Consider the following 16,159-nt stretch of genomic DNA (forward strand, 5'->3'; position numbering starts at 1 on the left):
CACACACGGGAAAACAATCATCTTCAAGTGATTTGGAAGTGGGGGAAGTGTCAACTGAAAATATCTATTTTTGGGGTTGATTTTCAAGGGGAGAGCGCGAACGCAGTCCCCCACACTTATAAATTGCGCACCCGAGTCGTCCACATTTGGGACGATCGCAGGGGTCAACCAAACCGAGGTGCAATGGAAAGGTCTCGCCCCGGGCCCACAGCCTTGCGGATCACTGTAAAGCCTGTGCCAGGTAAGTATGCTTGGGACAGGTTCCAGTTTTCACTTACATCACCCTGGCGTTGCCCTATTCAGGTGTCACATCATCAACGCTTCACATATATTTCATGGCAGGTTAATTGTTCGTACAGTTTATTGTACAGAACAGTCCATTAGTACCTTCACTTTGTGAAAAAATTACTGATAGATAAAAACACACACAGACGGATTTATTTCCATTTAGACTGCATGCACGTGCATCTCTGATCCGGGACGCAGGGGAGACAACTTGACAGTCCAAACACAACAACTGGCTGACAAAGCGATCCCATCTGAAATACATCAAACTCAGACTTGCTTTAAACATATACTTTTGCCACAGCAAACAGATTAACACATGCGCATTAAAAACACATAGTTTGCACATACACACACGGGAAAACAATCATCTTCAAGTGATTTGGAAGTGGGGGAAGTGTCAACTGAAAATATCTATTTTTGGGGTTGATTTTCAAGGGGAGAGCGCGAACGCAGTCCCCCACACTTATAAATTGCGCACCCGAGTCGTCCACATTTGGGACGATCGCAGGGGTCAACCAAACCGAGGTGCAATGGAAAGGTCTCGCCCCGGGCCCACAGCCTTGCGGATCACTGTAAAGCCTGTGCCAGGTAAGTATGCTTGGGACAGGTTCCAGTTTTCACTTACATCACCCTGGCGTTGCCCTATTCAGGTGTCACATCATCAACGCTTCACATATATTTCATGGCAGGTTAATTGTTCGTACAGTTTATTGTACAGAACAGTCCATTAGTACCTTCACTTTGTGAAAAAATTACTGATAGATAAAAACACACACAGACGGATTTATTTCCATTTAGACTGCATGCACGTGCATCTCTGATCCGGGACGCAGGGGAGACAACTTGACAGTCCAAACACAACAACTGGCTGACAAAGCGATCCCATCTGAAATACATCAAACTCAGACTTGCTTTAAACATATACTTTTGCCACAGCAAACAGATTAACACATGCGCATTAAAAACACATAGTTTGCACATACACACACGGGAAAACAATCATCTTCAAGTGATTTGGAAGTGGGGGAAGTGTCAACTGAAAATATCTATTTTTGGGGTTGATTTTCAAGGGGAGAGCGCGAACGCAGTCCCCCACACTTATAAATTGCGCACCCGAGTCGTCCACATTTGGGACGATCGCAGGGGTCAACCAAACCGAGGTGCAATGGAAAGGTCTCGCCCCGGGCCCACAGCCTTGCGGATCACTGTAAAGCCTGTGCCAGGTAAGTATGCTTGGGACAGGTTCCAGTTTTCACTTACATCACCCTGGCGTTGCCCTATTCAGGTGTCACATCATCAACGCTTCACATATATTTCATGGCAGGTTAATTGTTCGTACAGTTTATTGTACAGAACAGTCCATTAGTACCTTCACTTTGTGAAAAAATTACTGATAGATAAAAACACACACAGACGGATTTATTTCCATTTAGACTGCATGCACGTGCATCTCTGATCCGGGACGCAGGGGAGACAACTTGACAGTCCAAACACAACAACTGGCTGACAAAGCGATCCCATCTGAAATACATCAAACTCAGACTTGCTTTAAACATATACTTTTGCCACAGCAAACAGATTAACACATGCGCATTAAAAACACATAGTTTGCACATACACACACGGGAAAACAATCATCTTCAAGTGATTTGGAAGTGGGGGAAGTGTCAACTGAAAATATCTATTTTTGGGGTTGATTTTCAAGGGGAGAGCGCGAACGCAGTCCCCCACACTTATAAATTGCGCACCCGAGTCGTCCACATTTGGGACGATCGCAGGGGTCAACCAAACCGAGGTGCAATGGAAAGGTCTCGCCCCGGGCCCACAGCCTTGCGGATCACTGTAAAGCCTGTGCCAGGTAAGTATGCTTGGGACAGGTTCCAGTTTTCACTTACATCACCCTGGCGTTGCCCTATTCAGGTGTCACATCATCAACGCTTCACATATATTTCATGGCAGGTTAATTGTTCGTACAGTTTATTGTACAGAACAGTCCATTAGTACCTTCACTTTGTGAAAAAATTACTGATAGATAAAAACACACACAGACGGATTTATTTCCATTTAGACTGCATGCACGTGCATCTCTGATCCGGGACGCAGGGGAGACAACTTGACAGTCCAAACACAACAACTGGCTGACAAAGCGATCCCATCTGAAATACATCAAACTCAGACTTGCTTTAAACATATACTTTTGCCACAGCAAACAGATTAACACATGCGCATTAAAAACACATAGTTTGCACATACACACACGGGAAAACAATCATCTTCAAGTGATTTGGAAGTGGGGGAAGTGTCAACTGAAAATATCTATTTTTGGGGTTGATTTTCAAGGGGAGAGCGCGAACGCAGTCCCCCACACTTATAAATTGCGCACCCGAGTCGTCCACATTTGGGACGATCGCAGGGGTCAACCAAACCGAGGTGCAATGGAAAGGTCTCGCCCCGGGCCCACAGCCTTGCGGATCACTGTAAAGCCTGTGCCAGGTAAGTATGCTTGGGACAGGTTCCAGTTTTCACTTACATCACCCTGGCGTTGCCCTATTCAGGTGTCACATCATCAACGCTTCACATATATTTCATGGCAGGTTAATTGTTCGTACAGTTTATTGTACAGAACAGTCCATTAGTACCTTCACTTTGTGAAAAAATTACTGATAGATAAAAACACACACAGACGGATTTATTTCCATTTAGACTGCATGCACGTGCATCTCTGATCCGGGACGCAGGGGAGACAACTTGACAGTCCAAACACAACAACTGGCTGACAAAGCGATCCCATCTGAAATACATCAAACTCAGACTTGCTTTAAACATATACTTTTGCCACAGCAAACAGATTAACACATGCGCATTAAAAACACATAGTTTGCACATACACACACGGGAAAACAATCATCTTCAAGTGATTTGGAAGTGGGGGAAGTGTCAACTGAAAATATCTATTTTTGGGGTTGATTTTCAAGGGGAGAGCGCGAACGCAGTCCCCCACACTTATAAATTGCGCACCCGAGTCGTCCACATTTGGGACGATCGCAGGGGTCAACCAAACCGAGGTGCAATGGAAAGGTCTCGCCCCGGGCCCACAGCCTTGCGGATCACTGTAAAGCCTGTGCCAGGTAAGTATGCTTGGGACAGGTTCCAGTTTTCACTTACATCACCCTGGCGTTGCCCTATTCAGGTGTCACATCATCAACGCTTCACATATATTTCATGGCAGGTTAATTGTTCGTACAGTTTATTGTACAGAACAGTCCATTAGTACCTTCACTTTGTGAAAAAATTACTGATAGATAAAAACACACACAGACGGATTTATTTCCATTTAGACTGCATGCACGTGCATCTCTGATCCGGGACGCAGGGGAGACAACTTGACAGTCCAAACACAACAACTGGCTGACAAAGCGATCCCATCTGAAATACATCAAACTCAGACTTGCTTTAAACATATACTTTTGCCACAGCAAACAGATTAACACATGCGCATTAAAAACACATAGTTTGCACATACACACACGGGAAAACAATCATCTTCAAGTGATTTGGAAGTGGGGGAAGTGTCAACTGAAAATATCTATTTTTGGGGTTGATTTTCAAGGGGAGAGCGCGAACGCAGTCCCCCACACTTATAAATTGCGCACCCGAGTCGTCCACATTTGGGACGATCGCAGGGGTCAACCAAACCGAGGTGCAATGGAAAGGTCTCGCCCCGGGCCCACAGCCTTGCGGATCACTGTAAAGCCTGTGCCAGGTAAGTATGCTTGGGACAGGTTCCAGTTTTCACTTACATCACCCTGGCGTTGCCCTATTCAGGTGTCACATCATCAACGCTTCACATATATTTCATGGCAGGTTAATTGTTCGTACAGTTTATTGTACAGAACAGTCCATTAGTACCTTCACTTTGTGAAAAAATTACTGATAGATAAAAACACACACAGACGGATTTATTTCCATTTAGACTGCATGCACGTGCATCTCTGATCCGGGACGCAGGGGAGACAACTTGACAGTCCAAACACAACAACTGGCTGACAAAGCGATCCCATCTGAAATACATCAAACTCAGACTTGCTTTAAACATATACTTTTGCCACAGCAAACAGATTAACACATGCGCATTAAAAACACATAGTTTGCACATACACACACGGGAAAACAATCATCTTCAAGTGATTTGGAAGTGGGGGAAGTGTCAACTGAAAATATCTATTTTTGGGGTTGATTTTCAAGGGGAGAGCGCGAACGCAGTCCCCCACACTTATAAATTGCGCACCCGAGTCGTCCACATTTGGGACGATCGCAGGGGTCAACCAAACCGAGGTGCAATGGAAAGGTCTCGCCCCGGGCCCACAGCCTTGCGGATCACTGTAAAGCCTGTGCCAGGTAAGTATGCTTGGGACAGGTTCCAGTTTTCACTTACATCACCCTGGCGTTGCCCTATTCAGGTGTCACATCATCAACGCTTCACATATATTTCATGGCAGGTTAATTGTTCGTACAGTTTATTGTACAGAACAGTCCATTAGTACCTTCACTTTGTGAAAAAATTACTGATAGATAAAAACACACACAGACGGATTTATTTCCATTTAGACTGCATGCACGTGCATCTCTGATCCGGGACGCAGGGGAGACAACTTGACAGTCCAAACACAACAACTGGCTGACAAAGCGATCCCATCTGAAATACATCAAACTCAGACTTGCTTTAAACATATACTTTTGCCACAGCAAACAGATTAACACATGCGCATTAAAAACACATAGTTTGCACATACACACACGGGAAAACAATCATCTTCAAGTGATTTGGAAGTGGGGGAAGTGTCAACTGAAAATATCTATTTTTGGGGTTGATTTTCAAGGGGAGAGCGCGAACGCAGTCCCCCACACTTATAAATTGCGCACCCGAGTCGTCCACATTTGGGACGATCGCAGGGGTCAACCAAACCGAGGTGCAATGGAAAGGTCTCGCCCCGGGCCCACAGCCTTGCGGATCACTGTAAAGCCTGTGCCAGGTAAGTATGCTTGGGACAGGTTCCAGTTTTCACTTACATCACCCTGGCGTTGCCCTATTCAGGTGTCACATCATCAACGCTTCACATATATTTCATGGCAGGTTAATTGTTCGTACAGTTTATTGTACAGAACAGTCCATTAGTACCTTCACTTTGTGAAAAAATTACTGATAGATAAAAACACACACAGACGGATTTATTTCCATTTAGACTGCATGCACGTGCATCTCTGATCCGGGACGCAGGGGAGACAACTTGACAGTCCAAACACAACAACTGGCTGACAAAGCGATCCCATCTGAAATACATCAAACTCAGACTTGCTTTAAACATATACTTTTGCCACAGCAAACAGATTAACACATGCGCATTAAAAACACATAGTTTGCACATACACACACGGGAAAACAATCATCTTCAAGTGATTTGGAAGTGGGGGAAGTGTCAACTGAAAATATCTATTTTTGGGGTTGATTTTCAAGGGGAGAGCGCGAACGCAGTCCCCCACACTTATAAATTGCGCACCCGAGTCGTCCACATTTGGGACGATCGCAGGGGTCAACCAAACCGAGGTGCAATGGAAAGGTCTCGCCCCGGGCCCACAGCCTTGCGGATCACTGTAAAGCCTGTGCCAGGTAAGTATGCTTGGGACAGGTTCCAGTTTTCACTTACATCACCCTGGCGTTGCCCTATTCAGGTGTCACATCATCAACGCTTCACATATATTTCATGGCAGGTTAATTGTTCGTACAGTTTATTGTACAGAACAGTCCATTAGTACCTTCACTTTGTGAAAAAATTACTGATAGATAAAAACACACACAGACGGATTTATTTCCATTTAGACTGCATGCACGTGCATCTCTGATCCGGGACGCAGGGGAGACAACTTGACAGTCCAAACACAACAACTGGCTGACAAAGCGATCCCATCTGAAATACATCAAACTCAGACTTGCTTTAAACATATACTTTTGCCACAGCAAACAGATTAACACATGCGCATTAAAAACACATAGTTTGCACATACACACACGGGAAAACAATCATCTTCAAGTGATTTGGAAGTGGGGGAAGTGTCAACTGAAAATATCTATTTTTGGGGTTGATTTTCAAGGGGAGAGCGCGAACGCAGTCCCCCACACTTATAAATTGCGCACCCGAGTCGTCCACATTTGGGACGATCGCAGGGGTCAACCAAACCGAGGTGCAATGGAAAGGTCTCGCCCCGGGCCCACAGCCTTGCGGATCACTGTAAAGCCTGTGCCAGGTAAGTATGCTTGGGACAGGTTCCAGTTTTCACTTACATCACCCTGGCGTTGCCCTATTCAGGTGTCACATCATCAACGCTTCACATATATTTCATGGCAGGTTAATTGTTCGTACAGTTTATTGTACAGAACAGTCCATTAGTACCTTCACTTTGTGAAAAAATTACTGATAGATAAAAACACACACAGACGGATTTATTTCCATTTAGACTGCATGCACGTGCATCTCTGATCCGGGACGCAGGGGAGACAACTTGACAGTCCAAACACAACAACTGGCTGACAAAGCGATCCCATCTGAAATACATCAAACTCAGACTTGCTTTAAACATATACTTTTGCCACAGCAAACAGATTAACACATGCGCATTAAAAACACATAGTTTGCACATACACACACGGGAAAACAATCATCTTCAAGTGATTTGGAAGTGGGGGAAGTGTCAACTGAAAATATCTATTTTTGGGGTTGATTTTCAAGGGGAGAGCGCGAACGCAGTCCCCCACACTTATAAATTGCGCACCCGAGTCGTCCACATTTGGGACGATCGCAGGGGTCAACCAAACCGAGGTGCAATGGAAAGGTCTCGCCCCGGGCCCACAGCCTTGCGGATCACTGTAAAGCCTGTGCCAGGTAAGTATGCTTGGGACAGGTTCCAGTTTTCACTTACATCACCCTGGCGTTGCCCTATTCAGGTGTCACATCATCAACGCTTCACATATATTTCATGGCAGGTTAATTGTTCGTACAGTTTATTGTACAGAACAGTCCATTAGTACCTTCACTTTGTGAAAAAATTACTGATAGATAAAAACACACACAGACGGATTTATTTCCATTTAGACTGCATGCACGTGCATCTCTGATCCGGGACGCAGGGGAGACAACTTGACAGTCCAAACACAACAACTGGCTGACAAAGCGATCCCATCTGAAATACATCAAACTCAGACTTGCTTTAAACATATACTTTTGCCACAGCAAACAGATTAACACATGCGCATTAAAAACACATAGTTTGCACATACACACACGGGAAAACAATCATCTTCAAGTGATTTGGAAGTGGGGGAAGTGTCAACTGAAAATATCTATTTTTGGGGTTGATTTTCAAGGGGAGAGCGCGAACGCAGTCCCCCACACTTATAAATTGCGCACCCGAGTCGTCCACATTTGGGACGATCGCAGGGGTCAACCAAACCGAGGTGCAATGGAAAGGTCTCGCCCCGGGCCCACAGCCTTGCGGATCACTGTAAAGCCTGTGCCAGGTAAGTATGCTTGGGACAGGTTCCAGTTTTCACTTACATCACCCTGGCGTTGCCCTATTCAGGTGTCACATCATCAACGCTTCACATATATTTCATGGCAGGTTAATTGTTCGTACAGTTTATTGTACAGAACAGTCCATTAGTACCTTCACTTTGTGAAAAAATTACTGATAGATAAAAACACACACAGACGGATTTATTTCCATTTAGACTGCATGCACGTGCATCTCTGATCCGGGACGCAGGGGAGACAACTTGACAGTCCAAACACAACAACTGGCTGACAAAGCGATCCCATCTGAAATACATCAAACTCAGACTTGCTTTAAACATATACTTTTGCCACAGCAAACAGATTAACACATGCGCATTAAAAACACATAGTTTGCACATACACACACGGGAAAACAATCATCTTCAAGTGATTTGGAAGTGGGGGAAGTGTCAACTGAAAATATCTATTTTTGGGGTTGATTTTCAAGGGGAGAGCGCGAACGCAGTCCCCCACACTTATAAATTGCGCACCCGAGTCGTCCACATTTGGGACGATCGCAGGGGTCAACCAAACCGAGGTGCAATGGAAAGGTCTCGCCCCGGGCCCACAGCCTTGCGGATCACTGTAAAGCCTGTGCCAGGTAAGTATGCTTGGGACAGGTTCCAGTTTTCACTTACATCACCCTGGCGTTGCCCTATTCAGGTGTCACATCATCAACGCTTCACATATATTTCATGGCAGGTTAATTGTTCGTACAGTTTATTGTACAGAACAGTCCATTAGTACCTTCACTTTGTGAAAAAATTACTGATAGATAAAAACACACACAGACGGATTTATTTCCATTTAGACTGCATGCACGTGCATCTCTGATCCGGGACGCAGGGGAGACAACTTGACAGTCCAAACACAACAACTGGCTGACAAAGCGATCCCATCTGAAATACATCAAACTCAGACTTGCTTTAAACATATACTTTTGCCACAGCAAACAGATTAACACATGCGCATTAAAAACACATAGTTTGCACATACACACACGGGAAAACAATCATCTTCAAGTGATTTGGAAGTGGGGGAAGTGTCAACTGAAAATATCTATTTTTGGGGTTGATTTTCAAGGGGAGAGCGCGAACGCAGTCCCCCACACTTATAAATTGCGCACCCGAGTCGTCCACATTTGGGACGATCGCAGGGGTCAACCAAACCGAGGTGCAATGGAAAGGTCTCGCCCCGGGCCCACAGCCTTGCGGATCACTGTAAAGCCTGTGCCAGGTAAGTATGCTTGGGACAGGTTCCAGTTTTCACTTACATCACCCTGGCGTTGCCCTATTCAGGTGTCACATCATCAACGCTTCACATATATTTCATGGCAGGTTAATTGTTCGTACAGTTTATTGTACAGAACAGTCCATTAGTACCTTCACTTTGTGAAAAAATTACTGATAGATAAAAACACACACAGACGGATTTATTTCCATTTAGACTGCATGCACGTGCATCTCTGATCCGGGACGCAGGGGAGACAACTTGACAGTCCAAACACAACAACTGGCTGACAAAGCGATCCCATCTGAAATACATCAAACTCAGACTTGCTTTAAACATATACTTTTGCCACAGCAAACAGATTAACACATGCGCATTAAAAACACATAGTTTGCACATACACACACGGGAAAACAATCATCTTCAAGTGATTTGGAAGTGGGGGAAGTGTCAACTGAAAATATCTATTTTTGGGGTTGATTTTCAAGGGGAGAGCGCGAACGCAGTCCCCCACACTTATAAATTGCGCACCCGAGTCGTCCACATTTGGGACGATCGCAGGGGTCAACCAAACCGAGGTGCAATGGAAAGGTCTCGCCCCGGGCCCACAGCCTTGCGGATCACTGTAAAGCCTGTGCCAGGTAAGTATGCTTGGGACAGGTTCCAGTTTTCACTTACATCACCCTGGCGTTGCCCTATTCAGGTGTCACATCATCAACGCTTCACATATATTTCATGGCAGGTTAATTGTTCGTACAGTTTATTGTACAGAACAGTCCATTAGTACCTTCACTTTGTGAAAAAATTACTGATAGATAAAAACACACACAGACGGATTTATTTCCATTTAGACTGCATGCACGTGCATCTCTGATCCGGGACGCAGGGGAGACAACTTGACAGTCCAAACACAACAACTGGCTGACAAAGCGATCCCATCTGAATACATCAAACTCAGACTTGCTTTAAACATATACTTTTGCCACAGCAAACAGATTAACACATGCGCATTAAAAAACACATAGTTTGCACATACACACACGGGAAAACAATCATCTTCAAGTGATTGGAAGTGGGGGAAGTGTCAACTGAAAATATCTATTTTTGGGTTGATTTTCAAGGGGAGAGCGCGAACGCAGTCCCCCACACTTATAAATTGCGCACCCGAGTCGTCCACATTTGGGACGATCGCAGGGGTCAACCAAACCGAGGTGCAATGGAAAGGTCTCGCCCCGGGCCCACAGCCTTGCGGATCACTGTAAAGCCTGTGCCAGGTAAGTATGCTTGGGACAGGTTCCAGTTTTCACTTACATCACCCTGGCGTTGCCCTATTCAGGTGTCACATCATCAACGCTTCACATATATTTCATGGCAGGTTAATTGTTCGTACAGTTTATTGTACAGAACAGTCCATTAGTACCTTCACTTTGTGAAAAAATTACTGATAGATAAAAACACACACAGACGGATTTATTTCCATTTAGACTGCATGCACGTGCATCTCTGATCCGGGACGCAGGGGAGACAACTTGACAGTCCAAACACAACAACTGGCTGACAAAGCGATCCCATCTGAAATACATCAAACTCAGACTTGCTTTAAACATATACTTTTGCCACAGCAAACAGATTAACACATGCGCATTAAAAACACATAGTTTGCACATACACACACGGGAAAACAATCATCTTCAAGTGATTTGGAAGTGGGGGAAGTGTCAACTGAAAATATCTATTTTTGGGGTTGATTTTCAAGGGGAGAGCGCGAACGCAGTCCCCCACACTTATAAATTGCGCACCCGAGTCGTCCACATTTGGGACGATCGCAGGGGTCAACCAAACCGAGGTGCAATGGAAAGGTCTCGCCCGGGCCCACAGCCTTGCGGATCACTGTAAAGCCTGTGCCAGGTAAGTATGCTTGGGACAGGTTCCAGTTTTCACTTACATCACCCTGGCGTTGCCCTATTCAGGTGTCACATCATCAACGCTTCACATATATTTCATGGCAGGTTAATTGTTCGTACAGTTTATTGTACAGAACAGTCCATTAGTACCTTCACTTTGTGAAAAAATTACTGATAGATAAAAACACACACAGACGGATTTATTTCCATTTAGACTGCATGCACGTGCATCTCTGATCCGGGACGCAGGGGAGACAACTTGACAGTCCAAACACAACAACTGGCTGACAAAGCGATCCCATCTGAAATACATCAAACTCAGACTTGCTTTAAACATATACTTTTGCCACAGCAAACAGATTAACACATGCGCATTAAAAAACACATAGTTTGCACATACACACACGGGAAAACAATCATCTTCAAGTGATTTGGAAGTGGGGGAAGTGTCAACTGAAAATATCTATTTTTGGGGTTGATTTTCAAGGGGAGAGCGCGAACGCAGTCCCCCACACTTATAAATTGCGCACCCGAGTCGTCCACATTTGGGACGATCGCAGGGGTCAACCAAACCGAGGTGCAATGGAAAGGTCTCGCCCCGGGCCCACAGCCTTGCGGATCACTGTAAAGCCTGTGCCAGGTAAGTATGCTTGGGACAGGTTCCAGTTTTCACTTACATCACCCTGGCGTTGCCCTATTCAGGTGTCACATCATCAACGCTTCACATATATTTCATGGCAGGTTAATTGTTCGTACAGTTTATTGTACAGAACAGTCCATTAGTACCTTCACTTTGTGAAAAAATTACTGATAGATAAAAACACACACAGACGGATTTATTTCCATTTAGACTGCATGCACGTGCATCTCTGATCCGGGACGCAGGGGAGACAACTTGACAGTCCAAACACAACAACTGGCTGACAAAGCGATCCCATCTGAAATACATCAAACTCAGACTTGCTTTAAACATATACTTTTGCCACAGCAAACAGATTAACACATGCGCATTAAAAAACACATAGTTTGCACATACACACACGGGAAAACAATCATCTTCAAGTGATTTGGAAGTGGGGGAAGTGTCAACTGAAAATATCTATTTTTGGGGTTGATTTTCAAGGGGAGAGCGCGAACGCAGTCCCCCACACTTATAAATTGCGCACCCGAGTCGTCCACATTTGGGACGATCGCAGGGGTCAACCAAACCGAGGTGCAATGGAAAGGTCTCGCCCCGGGCCCACAGCCTTGCGGATCACTGTAAAGCCTGTGCCAGGTAAGTATGCTTGGGACAGGTTCCAGTTTTCACTTACATCACCCTGGCGTTGCCCTATTCAGGTGTCACATCATCAACGCTTCACATATATTTCATGGCAGGTTAATTGTTCGTACAGTTTATTGTACAGAACAGTCCATTAGTACCTTCACTTTGTGAAAAAATTACTGATAGATAAAAACACACACAGACGGATTTATTTCCATTTAGACTGCATGCACGTGCATCTCTGATCCGGGACGCAGGGGAGACAACTTGACAGTCCAAACACAACAACTGGCTGACAAAGCGATCCCATCTGAAATACATCAAACTCAGACTTGCTTTAAAACATATACTTTTGCCACAGCAAACAGATTAACACATGCGCATTAAAAACACATAGTTTGCACATACACACACGGGAAAACAATCATCTTCAAGTGATTTGGAAGTGGGGGAAGTGTCAACTGAAAATATCTATTTTTGGGGTTGATTTTCAAGGGGAGAGCGCGAACGCAGTCCCCCACACTTATAAATTGCGCACCCGAGTCGTCCACATTTGGGACGATCGCAGGGGTCAACCAAACCGAGGTGCAATGGAAAGGTCTCGCCCCGGGCCCACAGCCTTGCGGATCACTGTAAAGCCTGTGCCAGGTAAGTATGCTTGGGACAGGTTCCAGTTTTCACTTACATCACCCTGGCGTTGCCCTATTCAGGTGTCACATCATCAACGCTTCACATATATTTCATGGCAGGTTAATTGTTCGTACAGTTTATTGTACAGAACAGTCCATTAGTACCTTCACTTTGTGAAAAAATTACTGATAGATAAAAACACACACAGACGGATTTATTTCCATTTAGACTGCATGCACGTGCATCTCTGATCCGGGACGCAGGGGAGACAACTTGACAGTCCAAACACAACAACTGGCTGACAAAGCGATCCCATCTGAAATACATCAAACTCAGACTTGCTTTAAACATATACTTTTGCCACAGCAAACAGATTAACACATGCGCATTAAAAACACATAGTTTGCACATACACACACGGGAAAACAATCATCTTCAAGTGATTTGGAAGTGGGGGAAGTGTCAACTGAAAATATCTATTTTTGGGGTTGATTTTCAAGGGGAGAGCGCGAACGCAGTCCCCCACACTTATAAATTGCGCACCCGAGTCGTCCACATTTGGGACGATCGCAGGGGTCAACCAAACCGAGGTGCAATGGAAAGGTCTCGCCCCGGGCCCACAGCCTTGCGGATCACTGTAAAGCCTGTGCCAGGTAAGTATGCTTGGGACAGGTTCCAGTTTTCACTTACATCACCCTGGCGTTGCCCTATTCAGGTGTCACATCATCAACGCTTCACATATATTTCATGGCAGGTTAATTGTTCGTACAGTTTATTGTACAGAACAGTCCATTAGTACCTTCACTTTGTGAAAAAATTACTGATAGATAAAAACACACACAGACGGATTTATTTCCATTTAGACTGCATGCACGTGCATCTCTGATCCGGGACGCAGGGAGACAACTTGACAGTCCAAACACAACAACTGGCTGACAAAGCGATCCCATCTGAAATACATCAAACTCAGACTTGCTTTAAACATATACTTTTGCCACAGCAAACAGATTAACACATGCGCATTAAAAACACATAGTTTGCACATACACACACGGGAAAACAATCATCTTCAAGTGATTTGGAAGTGGGGGAAGTGTCAACTGAAAATATCTATTTTTGGGGTTGATTTTCAAGGGGAGAGCGCGAACGCAGTCCCCCACACTTATAAATTGCGCACCCGAGTCGTCCACATTTGGACGATCGCAGGGGTCAACCAAACCGAGGTGCAATGGAAAGGTCTCGCCCCGGGCCCACAGCCTTGCGGATCACTGTAAAGCCTGTGCCAGGTAAGTATGCTTGGGACAGGTTCCAGTTTTCACTTACATCACCCTGGCGTTGCCCTATTCAGGTGTCACATCATCAACGCTTCACATATATTTCATGGCAGGTTAATTGTTCGTACAGTTTATTGTACAGAACAGTCCATTAGTACCTTCACTTTGTGAAAAAATTACTGATAGATAAAAACACACACAGACGGATTTATTTCCATTTAGACTGCATGCACGTGCATCTCTGATCCGGGACGCAGGGGAGACAACTTGACAGTCCAAACACAACAACTGGCTGACAAAGCGATCCCATCTGAAATACATCAAACTCAGACTTGCTTTAAACATATACTTTTGCCACAGCAAACAGATTAACACATGCGCATTAAAAACACATAGTTTGCACATACACACACGGAAAACAATCATCTTCAAGTGATTTGGAAGTGGGGGAAGTGTCAACTGAAAATATCTATTTTTGGGGTTGATTTTCAAGGGGAGAGCGCGAACGCAGTCCCCCACACTTATAAATTGCGCACCCGAGTCGTCCACATTTGGGACGATCGCAGGGGTCAACCAACCGAGGTGCAATGGAAAGGTCTCGCCCCGGGCCCACAGCCTTGCGGATCACTGTAAAGCCTGTGCCAGGTAAGTATGCTTGGGACAGGTTCCAGTTTTCACTTACATCACCCTGGCGTTGCCCTATTCAGGTGTCACATCATCAACGCTTCACATATATTTCATGGCAGGTTAATTGTTCGTACAGTTTATTGTACAGAACAGTCCATTAGTACCTTCACTTTGTGAAAAAATTACTGATAGATAAAAACACACACAGACGGATTTATTTCCATTTAGACTGCATGCACGTGCATCTCTGATCCGGGACGCAGGGGAGACAACTTGACAGTCCAAACACAACAACTGGCTGACAAAGCGATCCCATCTGAAATACATCAAACTCAGACTTGCTTTAAACATATACTTTTGCCACAGCAAACAGATTAACACATGCGCATTAAAAAACACATAGTTTGCACATACACACACGGGAAAACAATCATCTTCAAGTGATTTGGAAGTGGGGGAAGTGTCAACTGAAAATATCTATTTTTGGGGTTGATTTTCAAGGGGAGAGCGCGAACGCAGTCCCCCACACTTATAAATTGCGCACCCGAGTCGTCCACATTTGGGACGATCGCAGGGGTCAACCAAACCGAGGTGCAATGGAAAGGTCTCGCCCCGGGCCCACAGCCTTGCGGATCACTGTAAAGCCTGTGCCAGGTAAGTATGCTTGGGACAGGTTCCAGTTTTCACTTACATCACCCTGGCGTTGCCCTATTCAGGTGTCACATCATCAACGCTTCACATATATTTCATGGCAGGTTAATTGTTCGTACAGTTTATTGTACAGAACAGTCCATTAGTACCTTCACTTTGTGAAAAAATTACTGATAGATAAAAACACACACAGACGGATTTATTTCCATTTAGACTGCATGCACGTGCATCTCTGATCCGGGACGCAGGGAGACAACTTGACAGTCCAAACACAACAACTGGCTGACAAAGCGATCCCATCTGAAATACATCAAACTCAGACTTGCTTTAAACATATACTTTTGCCACAGCAAACAGATTAACACATGCGCATTAAAAACACATAGTTTGCACATACACACACGGGAAAACAATCATCTTCAAGTGATTTGGAAGTGGGGGAAGTGTCAACTGAAAATATCTATTTTTGGGGTTGATTTTCAAGGGGAGAGCGCGAACGCAGTCCCCCACACTTATAAATTGCGCACCCGAGTCGTCCACATTTGGGACGATCGCAGGGGTCAACCAAACCGAGGTGCAATGGAAAGGTCTCGCCCCGGGCCCACAGCCTTGCGGATCACTGTAAAGCCTGTGCCAGGTAAGTATGCTTGGGACAGGGTTCCAGTTTTCACTTACATCACCCTG

General features: G+C 45.0%; 26 non-coding genes across 26 annotated transcripts; all 26 read right to left on the reverse strand.

Moving 5' to 3' along the window:
- Positions 1-85: 85 nt before the first annotated feature.
- LOC137271063 (U1 spliceosomal RNA) lies at positions 86-249 on the reverse strand. Its single transcript, XR_010955662.1, has one exon. It is a non-coding gene; the product is annotated as a U1 spliceosomal RNA (small nuclear RNA).
- Positions 250-720: 471 nt separating this feature from the next.
- Positions 721-884, reverse strand: LOC137271064 (U1 spliceosomal RNA). Its single transcript, XR_010955663.1, has one exon. It is a non-coding gene; the product is annotated as a U1 spliceosomal RNA (small nuclear RNA).
- Positions 885-1,355: 471 nt separating this feature from the next.
- Positions 1,356-1,519, reverse strand: LOC137271066 (U1 spliceosomal RNA). Its single transcript, XR_010955665.1, has one exon. It is a non-coding gene; the product is annotated as a U1 spliceosomal RNA (small nuclear RNA).
- A 471-nt stretch (positions 1,520-1,990) lies between these two features.
- On the reverse strand, positions 1,991-2,154 carry LOC137271067 (U1 spliceosomal RNA). The gene has a single exon (XR_010955666.1). It is a non-coding gene; the product is annotated as a U1 spliceosomal RNA (small nuclear RNA).
- Positions 2,155-2,625: 471 nt separating this feature from the next.
- On the reverse strand, positions 2,626-2,789 carry LOC137271069 (U1 spliceosomal RNA). The gene has a single exon (XR_010955667.1). It is a non-coding gene; the product is annotated as a U1 spliceosomal RNA (small nuclear RNA).
- A 471-nt stretch (positions 2,790-3,260) lies between these two features.
- LOC137271070 (U1 spliceosomal RNA) lies at positions 3,261-3,424 on the reverse strand. The gene has a single exon (XR_010955668.1). It is a non-coding gene; the product is annotated as a U1 spliceosomal RNA (small nuclear RNA).
- Positions 3,425-3,895: 471 nt separating this feature from the next.
- On the reverse strand, positions 3,896-4,059 carry LOC137271071 (U1 spliceosomal RNA). Its single transcript, XR_010955669.1, has one exon. It is a non-coding gene; the product is annotated as a U1 spliceosomal RNA (small nuclear RNA).
- Positions 4,060-4,530: 471 nt separating this feature from the next.
- On the reverse strand, positions 4,531-4,694 carry LOC137271072 (U1 spliceosomal RNA). Its single transcript, XR_010955670.1, has one exon. It is a non-coding gene; the product is annotated as a U1 spliceosomal RNA (small nuclear RNA).
- Positions 4,695-5,165: 471 nt separating this feature from the next.
- On the reverse strand, positions 5,166-5,329 carry LOC137271073 (U1 spliceosomal RNA). The gene has a single exon (XR_010955671.1). It is a non-coding gene; the product is annotated as a U1 spliceosomal RNA (small nuclear RNA).
- A 471-nt stretch (positions 5,330-5,800) lies between these two features.
- LOC137271075 (U1 spliceosomal RNA) lies at positions 5,801-5,964 on the reverse strand. The gene has a single exon (XR_010955672.1). It is a non-coding gene; the product is annotated as a U1 spliceosomal RNA (small nuclear RNA).
- Positions 5,965-6,435: 471 nt separating this feature from the next.
- Positions 6,436-6,599, reverse strand: LOC137271076 (U1 spliceosomal RNA). The gene has a single exon (XR_010955673.1). It is a non-coding gene; the product is annotated as a U1 spliceosomal RNA (small nuclear RNA).
- Positions 6,600-7,070: 471 nt separating this feature from the next.
- Positions 7,071-7,234, reverse strand: LOC137271077 (U1 spliceosomal RNA). Its single transcript, XR_010955674.1, has one exon. It is a non-coding gene; the product is annotated as a U1 spliceosomal RNA (small nuclear RNA).
- A 471-nt stretch (positions 7,235-7,705) lies between these two features.
- LOC137271079 (U1 spliceosomal RNA) lies at positions 7,706-7,869 on the reverse strand. Its single transcript, XR_010955676.1, has one exon. It is a non-coding gene; the product is annotated as a U1 spliceosomal RNA (small nuclear RNA).
- A 471-nt stretch (positions 7,870-8,340) lies between these two features.
- Positions 8,341-8,504, reverse strand: LOC137271081 (U1 spliceosomal RNA). Its single transcript, XR_010955677.1, has one exon. It is a non-coding gene; the product is annotated as a U1 spliceosomal RNA (small nuclear RNA).
- A 471-nt stretch (positions 8,505-8,975) lies between these two features.
- On the reverse strand, positions 8,976-9,139 carry LOC137271082 (U1 spliceosomal RNA). The gene has a single exon (XR_010955678.1). It is a non-coding gene; the product is annotated as a U1 spliceosomal RNA (small nuclear RNA).
- A 471-nt stretch (positions 9,140-9,610) lies between these two features.
- Positions 9,611-9,774, reverse strand: LOC137271083 (U1 spliceosomal RNA). The gene has a single exon (XR_010955679.1). It is a non-coding gene; the product is annotated as a U1 spliceosomal RNA (small nuclear RNA).
- A 469-nt stretch (positions 9,775-10,243) lies between these two features.
- On the reverse strand, positions 10,244-10,407 carry LOC137271084 (U1 spliceosomal RNA). Its single transcript, XR_010955680.1, has one exon. It is a non-coding gene; the product is annotated as a U1 spliceosomal RNA (small nuclear RNA).
- Positions 10,408-10,878: 471 nt separating this feature from the next.
- On the reverse strand, positions 10,879-11,041 carry LOC137271095 (U1 spliceosomal RNA). The gene has a single exon (XR_010955690.1). It is a non-coding gene; the product is annotated as a U1 spliceosomal RNA (small nuclear RNA).
- A 472-nt stretch (positions 11,042-11,513) lies between these two features.
- LOC137271085 (U1 spliceosomal RNA) lies at positions 11,514-11,677 on the reverse strand. Its single transcript, XR_010955681.1, has one exon. It is a non-coding gene; the product is annotated as a U1 spliceosomal RNA (small nuclear RNA).
- A 472-nt stretch (positions 11,678-12,149) lies between these two features.
- On the reverse strand, positions 12,150-12,313 carry LOC137271086 (U1 spliceosomal RNA). Its single transcript, XR_010955682.1, has one exon. It is a non-coding gene; the product is annotated as a U1 spliceosomal RNA (small nuclear RNA).
- A 472-nt stretch (positions 12,314-12,785) lies between these two features.
- LOC137271087 (U1 spliceosomal RNA) lies at positions 12,786-12,949 on the reverse strand. Its single transcript, XR_010955683.1, has one exon. It is a non-coding gene; the product is annotated as a U1 spliceosomal RNA (small nuclear RNA).
- A 471-nt stretch (positions 12,950-13,420) lies between these two features.
- LOC137271088 (U1 spliceosomal RNA) lies at positions 13,421-13,584 on the reverse strand. Its single transcript, XR_010955684.1, has one exon. It is a non-coding gene; the product is annotated as a U1 spliceosomal RNA (small nuclear RNA).
- Positions 13,585-14,054: 470 nt separating this feature from the next.
- On the reverse strand, positions 14,055-14,217 carry LOC137271041 (U1 spliceosomal RNA). The gene has a single exon (XR_010955642.1). It is a non-coding gene; the product is annotated as a U1 spliceosomal RNA (small nuclear RNA).
- Positions 14,218-14,687: 470 nt separating this feature from the next.
- On the reverse strand, positions 14,688-14,850 carry LOC137271093 (U1 spliceosomal RNA). The gene has a single exon (XR_010955688.1). It is a non-coding gene; the product is annotated as a U1 spliceosomal RNA (small nuclear RNA).
- Positions 14,851-15,322: 472 nt separating this feature from the next.
- Positions 15,323-15,486, reverse strand: LOC137271089 (U1 spliceosomal RNA). Its single transcript, XR_010955685.1, has one exon. It is a non-coding gene; the product is annotated as a U1 spliceosomal RNA (small nuclear RNA).
- A 470-nt stretch (positions 15,487-15,956) lies between these two features.
- On the reverse strand, positions 15,957-16,120 carry LOC137271092 (U1 spliceosomal RNA). Its single transcript, XR_010955687.1, has one exon. It is a non-coding gene; the product is annotated as a U1 spliceosomal RNA (small nuclear RNA).
- Between the last annotated feature and the right edge of the window lie 39 nt (positions 16,121-16,159).

The sequence above is a fragment of the Haliotis asinina genome, unplaced genomic scaffold (assembly GCF_037392515.1).
Source record: "Haliotis asinina isolate JCU_RB_2024 unplaced genomic scaffold, JCU_Hal_asi_v2 scaffold_104, whole genome shotgun sequence".
NCBI lineage: Eukaryota > Metazoa > Mollusca > Gastropoda > Lepetellida > Haliotidae > Haliotis > Haliotis asinina.